This window comes from Scardinius erythrophthalmus, assembly GCF_964197995.2.
Source record: "Scardinius erythrophthalmus genome assembly, chromosome: 1".
Taxonomy (NCBI): Eukaryota; Metazoa; Chordata; class Actinopteri; order Cypriniformes; family Leuciscidae; genus Scardinius; species Scardinius erythrophthalmus.
In genome coordinates, this window is record NC_138221.1 from 3853463 (window position 1) to 3870432 (window position 16970).

The window sequence follows — 16970 nt, forward strand, 5'->3', positions numbered from 1 at the left end:
AAAACGGTTCACGGTCAAACTGCATTTACACATGTAATAGTCTATATCTGTGCAACACATTTCTTACCTTTAGCGGATCCGTTTGCAGAATGAATGAACGCTATCATGCGTTTCATCAAGGAAGAGGGAGGAGGAAGAAGCCTTGAGTCTATTACACGTGCTGAAGAAGGTGTGTTTACAGTATGTGTGTTGCTGTACAGCGGGAATATGTAGCAAACCAAACTTTATTAATGAAACACGAGATCAGTGGGAATCATTCCTCTAATTTAAGCTTTATTATTTTATTTTACGTTCATAGTTTTCAGTCACGTAACTGGTGCGGATACCAGCGGTGTTATTTTAGCAGTAAATTTAGTTTTATTCATATTTTGATTTTGTAATCAGTAATCAGATGGTTAAATGACTCATTTACACACACACACACACACACACACACACACACACACACACTGTAAGTCTGCGGAGATACATCTACGGGAAAATCACGGGCCATTTCTTACAATCTTTAATTTCATCATCGCAATCAAAAGTCATTTTAATGACACAATTTAATTACATGCATTTATCACTAAAATAATAGAACATTTAGTAATTCGCACATTTTCTGCAAATATAATAGATTGATCATGATAGTAGTTTCATTAATAAAGCAACTGATTCTGTGAATTCGCATTCAGAAATGAGAAGTCGTGCCATATATGACATATGATGAGCAAAAACACTTATTTAACACACACATTAACACACTTCACACAGGCTCTTGCGGACAAAATCCCAGTGATCTAAACATTTAATAAAATGACATTTACAACAATCTTGTATTATTAAAAAATGAAATGCACATGCCTTGTTTAAAACAACGTGAAAATAACAGTGTCTGGTGTACGGGGATATTTATTGGCACAGGTCAATCTTATTTGAAAAAAAAAATCAAGGTTATATAGACATTAAATTGTTTCTCACATGCTTACTTCATTGTAATAATGTTAAATGTTATGGGGAGGAGGCGGGAACCGGCGAACAGTCAAAGACTTATATATAATAAATGAAGAAAGCACAAAACGCAAACTGCTGTCACACACACATATACCAGAACACACACACACTGTCCTCTCTCGATCTGTCCTGATCCTCCGGGAGAGACACCGCTGATCTCCATCATCAGCAAACACACACTCGAGCCCTAGAAGATAATCATTACAATATATTTAAGGGATATTATGTTTTCATGTTTTATAAAAAACATACATGTTTTCAGGCATTTTGGAAATATTTAGGCCATCATACACAAGAAGCAGAGACATGAAGAATAGGCTCACAAAAGAGTTATTTGGGCTACTTTATGCATTACATTATTTTAAAATTATAACTATATATTGTACATTGAATTCGTGTTTGTACTTCAATTTTACTTTGGCACACCTTTCATTCCGAAGAAAATAAACAATGTAGGCTACGTCTCAAGTTTAATATCTTTATTAGAAAATAATAATTGTCATATGATCATGCACTAAAAAAGTTAACGGGATTTATTGAAGTCTAAAATAGGCTTATTTAATATCACAGAATCAACCTAAATGCATAAAAAGGCTATAACTATCAGTTAGAAATATAAATTGTGTAGCAGTTAAATCGACGTGTTTATCCAGTCTGCTGTTTAATCTACACACTAATTAATATGATTGCAATCTCGTCAGTATTAATGCATAAAATGATCTTCGATATAAACGGCGAACAGCTCGAGCGCGTGATCAGTGTTATTCCGTGTGACAGCGACGCGTTACAGAGCGCGTGCACGCGGGAGAGGACGACGCTCGAGCTGCTTTCGAGGATAAGTTTATGAATCTGCTTGTAGAGTTGACTGACTCATAAGAAAACACTTTCAGAAAAATGAAACTCGATATGAGTGCGTTCACACATGAGCACACTCGATATGAGCCTGTTGACAATTTAACTGCTACTGACATTTCTACCTGACAGTTAGCCTATATTAATGCATTAAATTTGCTATAAAAAAAACATTATCTTAGAGTTCTCCTCAATACAGAGTTCTCCTAAACAACAGTAGAAGCTCTTAACGGATCATGTTGGCCAATCACAGAGCTGGAGTGGCTCAAGAGAATCCGCGTATCATTCGTTCAGCCGTTCTTTTTATTATTTATTTAATATTGAAAGTAGAACAATTTAGAACAGCTTGAATATTAGATTTATAATATTATAATATTAGAATAATAGTCCTCCGCCAAAAAAAAATCGCAATAAAATGTATTTTTTAATTTAGGAATAAATAAAGGAATAACTGAAACCGCACGTACGCAAAAAGCACTTACTTCGTGCGGCCTTATAATCGTGTACAGAAGTTATATTTCATCCTAATAATACGACTATCCACCTTATTCATACGCCCCGCCATGAGGCTTTGCGCGAATTAAGGGTGTAACTTTCGTTAAACTGTAAAACATCAGTGAAAGACTTGCTCGCAATAATAGGCTATATTTTTTTAAACCGTGTTCAATGAGATTACACTATTCTACTCACCTTTCAACCATCGAGCATCAAAGGCATGTAAAAGTGTAAAAGCATCAACAAGGTCTTTCAACAAATAACCCCAAAAGATAATAGATTAATAATAACAATAATAATAATAATAATAATAATATATATATAGGCCTATACTTCAGCTCTGCGTGATACTATTTAATTATGACTTTATCAACAGAATAAGTTGTCTATTTATCTGTGAAAACAAACCTGGAAAGAGACGTGGGGAGTTTCTTCGTGCATTCCAGTGAATTATTAATGGCATATCGTAAATGAAATCGGGAGAACAGACCACAGATGTGCAGTATATTTAAATGTTGTCATACTTTAACAGACTGCAAAAATAAAAAATAAAATAATCATGAGGAAAAGAAAGCAGCGACTGAAAAGAGCTCTTGCCGTATATCTTCTTATAACATATCACGTTAAAATACCATTTGTTACGTTATTCTCATGTTATTCCTAAATAAAACATGACGGATCAGCTTTATTGGAAATGATTCGTTTCAGTCTTTTTGAATGGAAGTTAAACCGGAAGTGCCACCCATAATTCAACACGCAGTAAACTCGCCGGGAATAATGTGGACAGGTGAAAACTTTATAACTGTTTTCTCCAGAGCTGATATATATATATATACAAAAGCTGCTTTGAAACAATCTGTATTGTAAAAAGCAATATAAAAATAAAGGTGACTTGACTAAAATTATAGTGAAGTATGTTGCATTAATTGTAAGCTATTATCCATTATATAATACAATTATTAATTAATACTTATTCCATTAGTTAAAGAGTAAGAAAGGCTGCGTGACGCGGGGTTTCTCTGAATAACGCAGATATCCGTGTGTGTACAGCAGGCATGTACTGGCCATCGGGACTACCGGGAGATTCCCGGTGGGCCGACGTGCTTTTTGGGCCGATGCATCCCATATGTAGGCTATATAAAAAAAATTGTTTGTTTGTTTTGGCTACTTAATGGCCCATAAAACTAGTACATCGGCGGCCCATTCGTTTTGTTTTGTTTCGCTTAATTGGCGGCGCTGGTTGCCGGTGTAATGCATTGGTCAAAAAAAGGCAGCGTTAGTTTTTTTTCGGACACACCGGCCCATGGAACACGTAGGCCCATTGGTTCTTTTCTTGATTGACACTGAGCTGGGCCAATCACATCTTTAAACGCCTCCTTTGGGTCTGTGTCAGTGTGTATCTATCTGTCAAAATATAGTCTGAGAGATGGAGAAAAAACACAAGGAATGTGCAGAGAAATTGCGTAAAAAATAGATACAGAACGCTGTAAAATGTGTCAAAATTAGGGGTGTAACGATACACGTATTCGTATTGAACCGTTCGGTACGAGGCTTTCGGTACGCATTTTCAAACCGAACGAACGTTGGACCATTTTTCCTGCCGACCAAAATTTAGTTATTTCAAATGTAGGCGCGTTGCGCGTGGCAAGCGCGCTCATAATGTAAGGCCGGTGACACACTGGATGCGTGGCGTAAGAGACGCCGGCGCGACCACAACATTGCCCAACATCATGGCAAAAGTAATGCAAGCGGAACGAAACTGCTCGTTATTGTGTGGTTGAAGGACCGTTAATCAGTTTGGACCAGTGCAGCGCGAGCCGATCGTGATCATGCGACACTGTTACTACACAGCGCTAATAAGAGATCCAGTAAAGATAGCATTTGAATTCGCCACAGAAGTAACAACATCGCTGCGAGATCTAGTGAGAAACATTCACATTTCTCCGTTATTAATGGAACAAACAGCGCTGACGTGGAAACCAGGAAGAAACATTGTGCCATGAATGAACTATCCAGTGTTGTCCACAGATCAGCAACATTCACCATGGATTTACCGTAGTAACACTAACTGCAACCATGCATGGAAGTTTGGTTTGAATAGTAGGCTATAATGCCTCAAGTAACATTGCGTCGGTTTTATTTTGACATTATGAATACAATTGCTGCCCTCAAATGTTAATCTGAACTAAAATAAACCTTTATTTATAACTACTACAATATTGCATTTAATTTTTTCCAAGGTGCTGTTTTGTTTTATATGCTCCTAAGAAGAGTCAATTATAGCTCCAGAATTGCTCAAAGTAAAAAAAAAAATATTGTACTTTATGATGTTAGTTTTAATAAAAAAAATAAAAGAATAAAAAAAATTACATCTTTTTGCTGTATCAAAAACGTACCGAACCGAACCGTGACATGTGTATCATATCGAACCGAACCGTGACACAAGTGTATCATATCGAACCGAACCGTGACACAAGTGTATCGTATCGAACCGAACCGTGACACAAGTGTATCGTATCGAACCGAACCGTGACACAAGTGTATCGTATCGAACCGAACCGTGACACAAGTGTATCGTATCGAACCGAACCGTGACAAAAGTGTATCGTATTGTATCGTATCGAACCGTGAATTTTGTGAACCGTTACACCCCTAGTCAAAATATGTTTTCTGCAGCAACAGGAGCTTAATCAGCTCCAGTGGCTGATGATGATAGTGGAGGATCAGGAGAGAGAGAGAAAGTGTAGAGCCTGCGGTAAGCAGAACTACTTTCAAAACACTTGGATATGTCATGAGTGTAGGAACCCATTACCCAGTTACGCATTATTTCCACATCTGCATAGTTAGACGATTACCAATAGGCTACTGCAATTTACTAGAAATTTAATGAGACTCGTTTGTAAATCATGTTTTCCGCCAAAATAACTGTACAATTTCCGTCAAAATAAAACATCATGTAAATTGAAATTAGTGAAACATGAAATTAGTACAAAAACTAATCATGAAAGGTTCCTTTATTTTTCAGTGCATTTGATTTACAATTTATGGCTATTATATCATTGGATTAATATTTAACTTATTATGTAGTAGTGTAATCTAGACAGAAACTGTAACTAAAAGAGGTTTGAATTTTTCTTTGCTTAATTTGCACACTGAATATGGGTTGAAGCTTTTAATTTTGAACTCTCAAAGTGCACCAGATTGATGAATTTAACATTAAAATGCACAAAATTTTCTTATGGGGGGGCATGCCCCCAAACCCCCCTAGAGGCACACTCACCACAGCTTTACCAAAAATCCTGTGAGAAACACTGGTATTGCTATGTCAATGCAGCTTATAGCTTTTTTTTTTTTGATTGATCACTGTGGAGAATAGTTCAATTGTGTTAATAAATTACAATTTTAACTCTCACTCATTCCTACTCACTCATTACATGGCATTAATAGGAGTTGAACAAAAACATATTCAAGGGCGTGCAAAGATGGGTGGTGTCTATGATCATATGTAGTGGGCCAGTCTGGGCCAAAATGCCAGGGCCGAATTTTTGTCCCAGTCCAGCCCTGGTGTACAGTGATGATGAGAGATCTGTAAAGGGTCTGTGTGTGTACGGTGTGAAAGTGTGTGTTTCAGTGTTGAAATGACTGTGATCAGTGGCGCGCACACACCTCCTCCAGGGCGGAAGGGCCAAAAAGGGCACTTTAAAAAAAAACATTACTTTATTATTATTTTAATACATCACCTGTATTTAAAGCAGTACCGTCTGTCTGTTGTGTTTTTATTTGAATGACTTCCTCACAATTATTTGGCATATCTCGCTCGATGATAGAGAGCAGCAGTTTCATTACCAGTGAAAAGACGTTGAATGCATAACACATCAAACAAAAATAGGGAAATTATGATAATATTAGCCTACTAAATACTACTTAGCCTACTTTACCAAACAAAACAGAGAATCAAATAGGTAATTATGTGGAATTCATGTTTAGTTTTGTTCATATATTTTATGTAGGCTATTCATTAAACTAATAATTTATTAAGTAAGGAATTGACTCCAAGTCGCTGAATTATTAGAAAAATAATCCTCACCCGAGGTGGTAATGCGGTCACGACGCGAAGCGGAGTATAGCCTAGCTAGCCTACTTATATTACAGTTACTTACCACACCTCGAAACATCGTTCAGATTATGTTTTTCAAGACGTTTGTCAAGTTTTTGTCATTAAAACGCTCTTGTATGTTGGACTAATTTCTTACGCATCAATTCCCATGCCTTCGTTGCTAATTACAAAACGTAATTTAAGAGTTAATATAGCCTAACGGAGGTTTGAGCCGCTGATAGCAGACTAATGCAGTTATTAGATCAGGATCAGAGAGACAGAGAGAGGTTGCAATAATGAGACAGAAAACAAAGCATGTGCGTCAATATTATTTAATTTATTTATTCATTCATTCGTTTTAATTCATTCGTTAATTTTACTTTTCTATTATTGACAGGCTGTAACGAATACCCGTGCGGCAGGACTATTTCAGTTCAATGTTCTATTGATTATAAATAGTAGGCTAATAGCCTACTGCCTACTTTATTTATTAAAATTAAACTGCACTTTTCCATTGATTGTGAAGTTAGACATCGAAAATGGCAGATCAAGCGCAAGGGGCTGCATGTTAGCAGAGGTAATATAGTAGGCTAGGCTATTATTTTATTATTATTATATAGCGGTTCAGTCCAGCTCGTAGGGCTCGTGGTGTTTTCTTCATGTTTTTCGCCCTCGAGTCTGTCTAGCTGTTCTTCGCTGATTGTTTGATGTCTTTTGTTGTGGCCTGCTGATTTTGTCCTCTTAATTTGTTTTTTTTTTTTCCATCTGGGTTATCCAATACTACCGTCGCCCAGTTGTTAAAATTTTCACGTTCACAATAAATATTAAAATTTACTTCCGGAAAATCAAAATTGTCTGTCATTTTTTTTTCTTGTTATGAATTGTATCCTATTTTCCGTTATTACAGTTGACTACGCGAAGTGATATGGAGCTGTAATGCGGTCGAGACCTGCCTGGAACTACTTTAGCCGCGCGTTTCCCTGAAAATAATGCACACCTTAGAACGTTCGTCATCAACCAATCAGATTCAAGCATTCAACGGCCCTGTAGCCTATAATCTTAGCTAATATTAATTTCAGCATTTACTAAACATTATTAAAATCAAAAGTTGTATTTGTTAACATTAGTTAATGCACTGACTGTGACATAGCCAAACATGAACAAACAATTAAAAGTTGTATTATTATTAGCCTAACTATTAACAAATAGGCTATTGTAGCCTAACAAATGTTTTGCTCATGATTAGTTAATGTTAATATGAATAATAAACAAATGAACCTTGTTGTAAAGTGTAGCCTATGAAATCAAAGATATGAATTCCTTACAATTTAGAGCTGGCATGGACTTTTAATTTCCTTTCACTAGATGTATTTCCCCAAGCTAATTACACTTGCTATGGCCTTGGACAAAAACGAATGACATTGTCAGACTCAGAATGCGGCTGAAATTATTTTACTTCATACTTTAGTTGAAGTAAATCATACTTTTATGATTGTTAAGCATAACTCACATGCTGCCGCAACTTTTACAGTAGCATGGTAGGATAAATCTAAGTAAACTTTTCCATATTAGCTTAATACCTGCTGTCCGCGCAGATGAAGACTCGCGGCGAACTGCTGTAGCGCTGCACAGGAAACTCCGCCCACTACCGCTTCACCTCCGCCAAATGCTCCCGCCAAAAAAAAATATATAGGCTATATTGTTTATTATTGTTATATATTTTTGTATTATTATTGTTAGTGGCAATGGTGTATAAGTGTATGTTATTTATTCGTATATTTATTTTAATAATTATTATTATTTACATTTATCAGAGAGGGGCAATACATTTTGAGACAAAAGGGGCAGGGGCTTGAAATAAATATATCCTTCCCTCACCTCTGTCCCATGACCGTTTCACAGCATCCAGCTGAGCCTCTGTCCAATCCGCCGCTCCGAGGAGTAATCCTTCTCCAACATCATCATCATCATCATCATCATCATCATCATCGAGCCTCCGTCCTCAGATCGGGCACTGAAAGAAACCGCAATCGAAAAACTCACAGTAAGTTATTCTTCAGAGCATCTAGCCTGATATGTTATCGGCTCTGTATTCTAGCCGTTATTTTAGAGCAATTATTCCCTCGGCGGCGCGTCATGCAGTCACACACACACACACACACACACACACACACACACACATGCAGCCTCGCGCTTATTTCGCTTTCCACTTTTATTCAAAATATTCTTGCTAACTATAATGATTTGTATGATATATTTAGATAGTCATATATATGTGGAAGTGAAGGTGTTCTGTCGTTTAAACACATTTAATTATCACTGATATAACCCGCCACGAGTTTGCGCCGTAATTCAGAGGATTTGTCGGATTTACATCGCGTAAATTCATCCATTTTTCCCGAAATCCAAAGTAAGCCCTTAACTGGGAGAAAAATAGAGTAAACTTTATTGTTTCACACACAATGTCCATCTGATATGAATAAAACACTTTTTCTAAAACCTCTAGCTGTAGTTTGCCTTAATATTCAACAATAGTATGGATCTCCTGCATTGACACCATTGTCTGAAAACCGAGCTGGACGATGACAGCACTATTTTCTATAGCTAAATAGATACTAATGATTTTTACAATGAAAATGAATCAGTGCTGAACTTGCATAAGCATTCGTGCTAATAATGACACTATTCTCTTCTAGAGCTGCAGCCGAAACTAACTTTGTTGCATTAATTTGCTGTGTTCTGCTGCTCTGAAACACTCTGTGTTGTAGAAAGCGCTGTAGAAATAAAGGTGACTTGACTTGTCAGATAGATAGCCAAACACCTTCACTAAGTTTGATGTTTTGTTCTTCCGTCATATTTTAAAATATTTAACAAATATAAAAATAATAAAATATCATCTTTATCATCATTTAACAACATAATTTAATTCCAATACATCATATTTTCGTTGCAAAGTGCGTGGCCTCCTCCTCTCTGCGGCCATCTTGTTATGCTATGTGCATTTTTGTGTAGGTTTTGAATGTGTTCTGTTTGTACATATTTGCATAGGTTTTGAATTTATTATGTGTGTAATGTACACTTTTGAATTTATGTACACAATTCACAATAAATGCTAGACTCCCCAATATATAGTTTGTAATTGAAAAATATATTTGTTGAAACATATGTATTGTTTATACAAATAAACAATCTGTATTGTGTATTGTGTATTTTATTTATTAAAATAAGGTCATAAATAAAAATAAATATTTAACTCAACTGTTGGGTTATTTTAACCCAACTGGAGTTTAACCCAATGCATTGGGTTAAAATAACCCACAGTTGGGAATGTGCTATACCAATCCACAGTTGGGTTATTCGTTGGGTTATTTTTAACCTAACATTTTTAAGTGAGTATGTAATCAAACCAGGATTTAAAGAGTTACAATTCTGATAAAGAAATGTATAAAAATGGGGTTAAAATAACTAACCACAAACTGGCAGTTGATGTTGTACGACAGTTTCCCCTGTAAGCACATGCAAGTGGTCACGAACAACATGCTTGTATATCTCTCACTCTCATTTCCTGAAAGTAGATCATCACTTCTCAATACTCACATAATATACTGTTTATTTTTAAACAGGGGTAGATTACATGAGTTCAGTGTTCAAACACATTAGCTTTCTCAAAAAAAGAAAAAAAAAGAAGAAGAAAAAAGAATATATAGCCTAACATGTAAACAATCATGTTTATACCATGGGCTGTTTAAATACTCGATATTACAAATATTCTGATTGGCTGGAAGGTTTAATGAACAGGTAGTTCCAGTTCAAAATGAATCTGCTACTGGGCATTTCTTCAACTATAAGGGGCACTTTGAGGCTTGTGAAGTTGAATAAAAAAAACTTGTTCAAAAGTCACGTAACAGTCTCATAAATTTAAATAATTTGTCTAGTTTTAAGGTCTGTAAGAGGACAAACTTAGATTACAAGAGAAATTGTTAATATTTTACATTTTTTCCGACCTGCAATGAACAAATGTCATTTCCACCACATCTCTATACAGCTGTTATTTAAAAACAGAATAACTTATGCCACTCAAGAATTGTCTAAGATCATTTTTGTAACTAGTTTTATCAGTTTTTCCACAATGTACAATAATTATACATTTGTCAATGAGATAAATTAACTGCCCTAAGGACCAAATGCTGAACTGTACACCTGTCACACTCTGAAATTTAATATTGGCTTGGGCAAAGGCTTATTAGAAAATAAATAACTTGAATTTTTATATTAAGTAGAGCATGATCTCGTAAATTCTGGACACATTTTTAATGTGTGATGAGAACTTTTTAAATGTTTTTTAAAAAATGTGTGTGGTGATGGAAATGACGGTGGTGGTGGAAATGACAATGAATTAACGGGGATGTAGAGAAACAGTAATATTTAGAGAAATATTTATTTGAAAAACTCTTAAACTCATCACACTCAGTAAACTCAATTCACAAAGTCAATCTACTCTTGCAAACTATATCAATTGTACTTTGTAATCATAAATGTCATTTCCAGCACAGAGGGCAGTGTGGTGGAAATGACATTTCTGTAGTTTTTTATGAAAAAATGGAAGATAGCTTCACTGATCAGCTTTGAATTAATACTCAGCATTTCATGCATGCAAAATACTCTTATTTAACTTATTTTTTTTTTTACTTTTTAAAAACACCCTTGAAGGTACAGCATGTTTCCACCACATGCTGTCATTTCCAGCACAGAGGGCAGTGTGGTGGAAATGACTGTGGTGGAAATGACATTTCTGTAGTTTTTTGTGAAAAAATGGAAGATAGCTTCACTGATTAGCTTTGAATTAATACTTAGCATTTCATGTATGTAAAATAGCCTACTCTTATTTAACTTAAAATTTTTAACTTTTTAAAAACACCCTTGATACAGCATGTTTGGAAATGACGTATAAATATATTAACTGATCAAGCAATATTTACCTTGATTTTTCTTATTTTGATCTTGATGAAAATTTAAAATGGCCTTCATGTCCAACATGTGCTCTGATGTCTCTGAACATTTCCATAGAAATCACCTAAACAATCTTTCACACAAACTTTTTAAAGGGACATTACAGTGTTGTGGTGGAAATGACACCAATACTGTGCGACAGCTATATTTTGTATAAAAAGTAATATTGATGGTGGTCTCACATTAAATACTATAATGTATTTTAATTATTTTACTAGTGCTTAATTTATGTATATTAATAGTTACCAGATAAGTCATACTTTTAAACTGTATTTTCATTGTTGAAGTTAAAAAGTCTGGGTGTGCGACAAGGATAAAACGTACTCGGTTACTAACGTAACCTCGGTTCTCTCTAGAAGAGGGAACGAGTATTGCGTAAGTAGCTTACGCATCGGGAAAGTCTTCTTTCTTCGAGATCTGAAGCCAAAAAATTATCCTTAATTTTGTATTCATTGTCAACGCAGTGCAGCAGCCGACAGACCTAGGCAGGCTGTATAAGCGTGCTCATTGGCTGCTCGGCTGCAACTGCTTAAGCCTATCGGTGAGCGCTATGAACGCGGCAACCAATGAGGGCGCTTCGCGCCCTCCGCGCCCTTCTAACCGTCAGAATGGGCGTGGCCAGCGTGTATATATTCAGCGCTCACAGGCTAAAATTCTGATTTTCTTGTCTTCAGCGACGCTCTTCGCATCGCTGGATCTTGAGAGCCGCCGCCGTTGAAACCAGCGACCAGCAAGCTTAGGACAGCGCCTGAGGAAGCCGGCCGTCTTCGCCGCCTTCAGCCATCCGTGCCTGCTACGCTATCCGGCGACATATCCTTTACATTATTACTGTTTCTGTGTGTACTCTAAAAGAGCATGTGCCCTGAAAAAAAAAAAAAAAAAAAATCTGTGAAAAAAAAAATCGAGCATTTCGAGATTAAAGTCGAAACATTTCGAGATTAAAGTCTTCTGTAGAAGTTGTGTGTTTTTTGAAGTTTTTTGTGTTGTTTGACATCGCCGCACAGCATCATGACGGCGCGCGCGTTTCACTTTTGGGCAATTCCACGCAAAACTGTCACATCCTTAACGCCAACACAATGCCATGGTATTTAGTTGGCGTTATGGATGAGACAGTTTTGCGCGGAATTGCCCTTTTAGCTTTCAACAAAAGGAAACTCTACAGGTGCCAATCTACCAACATGGCATCAGCTACCATTATAGGCCGTTATAAAATATACCGCTTTCATACTGTAGGCCTTCACTCAAAGCGCTTCACACTCATATAATCAGGGAATCTCTGGTCTTTATATCTGAGGAAATCACGGGATCCGGCAAATGATTGGATACAGAATGATGCACTTAAAATGTATCCAGAGCCTATATACGGTGAAGAGGGAGACAGTGCGGTTACTGTTAAGTGTTCTTCGACCCAGATGGTGTTTTGCCTAATATAGACGAGCACGAAAACACGTCAGAAACACTGCCACCGGATTGTGAACCTGAGATAGTGTGTGCTCGTCTATAGGCAACGCATGTTGGTAGATTAGCACCTGTGTAGGCTATGTTTCCTTTTGTTGAAAGCCCAGATAAAAGTACAAAGCTATTTTGTGTAGATCCATGTGTGAGGCAGGTCGACTTCACAAGCGCATTACATACACACACACAAGGAAACACGCGCTCTGCGCCAGTGGACGCGCACCGTTATGAATGCACACACACGCAACTTCTACGGAAGACTGTATTCTCGTAATGTTTCGACTTTAATCTCGAAATGCTAGAAAAGCTTTTTTTTTACATAGCCTATTTTTTTTTTTTTTTTACGTTGCGCTTCAGGGCTTCCGTAGTGAAACTGATGATGAGGTAAAATAAAATACTCTGAAAGTAGGGTGACCACCATTAAACAAACGAAATGTGGGACGATTACTAAGTTTGTGTGGGACATGTTACCAACACTAAACCATAACCTGAAACTGTTATATAATGTCAAAAAAACATTTGTATTCTGCCTTTCAGCAGATAAAAATACTTCTTTAGTCCCTTCATTACACCATTACATCACAACAATACATAACATGTCTTTATTTTATATGTAATTTAAACTCAACATCACTGAGCCCAAAGGCAGCGGCATCATGTCGATAACTAGTTTTGAAACAGTTCTGAACAAGTCCAACTAAAATCCAACAAAATAAATAATGAACAAATAGAATTTAAAACAACATAAAAGTAGATCATTGACAGTGAGTCTTATATTAATATATTAAACCAAAAACTTTAATATTTTTAGAAGGGGTGTGATTAAAACAACCACAGCAGGAACAAGTTGATCAACAATGGAACGAATCAGGGCTCCACATTTTGATTGACAGCTGTCACAGCCAATAGTGACCGTTTACTCCTTTCAGTCATTGGACAGGATTTATAAAAACTGCTGTTGTGTTTGTACTTCTGACGAAGCGCTGTTAAATATAGGTGAACAACTACACGGCTACACCGCAAAAATAGCCTAATATTTTAAATAATAAATTTCTTCATGTTCATTTTAGTTAACAACACTTTCCAAGCGGCAAACAACAACAAAACAACTTACAATCATCAAGAGAGTCTCTGCTGACATTCCTTCTCATGATCCACGACACATTCCCACTGTTTCCTCCAGTCTTCTGCACTTCCTGAACACTTCCTGAACACACACACACACACACACACACACACACACACACACACACACACACTGACCTGCTTCTCCTCCATCTGTGTTTCACCCTCTCAAACTCCAGCTTCATGTTCCTCAACTTTACACTTTCCTTCTCCCATTAAAGTGTTTCCAGATGAGCTCTTTCTCTAGAACAGCGCAATAATTCCATGTGAAGTTGAGTGTAGAATTCAAGTTGTCCGTGGAAATCGTAAATCTCGAGTCACTTGTGAACGCGCGCCTGTCATTTCAAACGAGGAAGGAGAAGTCACGTGGTCATATGAGGAAGCAGCACGCGAGAGCGACATCAGCCAATCAGCTGTCGCGGCGCTGCTTCCGGCTGCATTTTTTTAAATGAACGAGTCCAAATGCGGAAGTCCGAGGAAACTAAGTTGCTGATCTTGCAAAACTCACTGTAAGTTGATATTCATGTTGGCCTGTAACACCACTGAGCAAGACAGAGTTTAAAGGGGAATCACAGAACTAATACGGGTAAGAAAAAAAGGGAAGTGTCCAAAAAAAGTGAGCACTATAGGCTATAGGTAATAAAATAATCATTCTCAGAATAGCATATTTAAATAAATGATTATTGATCTAGAATATGGAAATATGGGGAATAGTTGTAATTTAACAGAAACGGTTGGACATGTTATTTTTTTTTCTGTAATTACTCGCAATTAATCGCACACATTTTTATATTGTAATAATTTCACATTTAATATCCAAATCAACGAAACAACAGAGGCAGTAGGCCTATATTTTATATTTTAAAAAGATGACTTTTTATGAATAAAGGCCATTGGCCCCAAGGTAGGGTAAACAATGCTCAGGTAGGCCGTGGCATTTAAACTATGCCCAATTGGCACTAAGGGGCCTAAAGTGTGCCAAGAAAACATCCCCCACACCATTACACCACCACCACCAGCCTGCACAGTGGTGACAAGGCATGATGGATCCATGTTCTCATTCTGTTTATGCCAAATTCTGACTCTACCATCTGAATGTCTCAACAGAAATCGAGACTCATCAGACCAGGCAACATTTTTCCAGTCTTCAACTGTCCAATTTTGGTGAGCTCGTGCAAACTGTAGCCTCTTTTTCCTATTTGTAGTGGAGATGAGTGGTACCCGGTGGGGTCTTCTGCTGTTGTAGCCCATCCGCCTCAAGGTTGTGTGTGTTGTGGCTTCACAAATGCTTTGCTGCATACCTCGGTTGTAACGAGTGGTTATTTCAGTCAAAGTTGCTCTTCTATCAGCTTGAATCAGTCGGCCCATTCTCCTCTGACTTCTAGCATCAACAAGGCATTTTCGCCCACAGGACTGCCGCATACTGGACGTTTTTCCCTTTTCACACCATTCTTTGTAAACCCTAGAAATGGTTGTGCGTGAAAATCCCAGTAACTGAGCAGATTGTGAAATACTCAGACCGGCCCGTCTGGCACCAACAACCATGCCACGCTCAAAATTGCTTAAATCACCTTTCTTTCCCATTCTGACATTCAGTTTGGAGTTCAGGAGATTGTCTTGACCAGGACCACACCCCTAAATGCATTGAAGCAACTGCCATGTGATTGGTTGATTAGATAATTGCATTAATGAGAAATTGAACAGGTGTTTCTAATAATCCTTTAGTTGAGTGTATATGCACCATATTACATATTCATTGTAATTTTTAATGTTCTTCAATATTGAATGCATGTTTAAATACATTTGTAAAGTTTTTTTTTATGACAGCCACCATTTAAATGTTTATATTTCATATAACTTTATTATTATAAAAATAAATAAAAGTGTAATTTAAGTATTTGTATACAAATCAGTTAATTTTTACCTTCAATGTTATAGTAGGCTAATGAAGGAAAGTAGGCTACCACTGACTCCCGTAGTTTACAATAATAGTTTTATATTAGATTATAATAATAGATTTATTTTCCTTGAGAAAATTTGCCATGTACTGTACCTAATATCCAAAATAATCAATACTGAATCGAATCATAATCTGTTGAAAAGGCCAGCTATGCATATATTGAGACATTAGCGCCCCCTTGTGACGCATTACTCTGATGACTCAGTAATTGACCGGACGGAGAGCTCGTATAGAGACTTTGCTAGTGTCCCGCTGTTATTGTTGTTGTTGTTGCAGAGTGCGTTCATATACAAAACCACTCATACTACACACTCCAAACTACTCTGTCATACCCTCTACTACTTGTACTGCAATTGTTCACTCAACTCAATCCTGCGACTGTAAATGTCTCTACAAGCCTCAATCCATTAAAGTGTACTTCGTCTCTGACCGGACGACTTATATCCAGGGGCGTAGAATTTAGTAGGGAGGCTAGGGACGTGTCCCTACCAATATTCAGTGACACTGATATGTCCCTATCAATAATTTCGATCAAAACTTAAAATATATTTATATAATAACCACTGTTGTCCGGTTGTGTCTTGTGGTTTTTATGTATTAGTCTTATTTTATTTAATCAGGAAACATCTTATTTAGATTAAAATCTCCACAAGAGCGTTCTGAGAAAAATGCGCAATTCATGGTACACAAACGGTTAATATATCTGAGTCCCGCCTGCTAACACACATCGCTAAACTGATTGGCTTTGTTTTTTCTATCTAACTTGTGAGAGGCTCTGGTGTGAAGCGGTAAATAATGCTCCTCCGAAGGAAACCTAGATGCGGTAAGATAGGGAGAAATCAACAGTTCTGTGCACAAAAATGCGGGACAAATCAGTTTTGTATTACAATCGCGGGATAAGTGGCGAACAATCGTTAGTTTGACAATCGTTAGAGAGAGAGAGAGAGAGAGATTGTGTATGCTTAAGTGTGTGTGTGTAAC

At 36.9% G+C, this 16970-nt stretch overlaps 1 long non-coding RNA gene across 1 annotated transcript; it reads right to left on the reverse strand.

Annotated features, from left to right (window-relative positions):
• Window positions 1–245: 245 nt before the first annotated feature.
• LOC308704739 lies at window positions 246–14449 on the reverse strand. The gene is made up of 3 exons (XR_014031829.1): window positions 14168–14449; window positions 8318–8453; window positions 246–1183 (listed from the first exon to the last, which is right to left on the reverse strand). It is a non-coding gene; the product is annotated as an uncharacterized lncRNA (long non-coding RNA).
• Between the last annotated feature and the right edge of the window lie 2521 nt (window positions 14450–16970).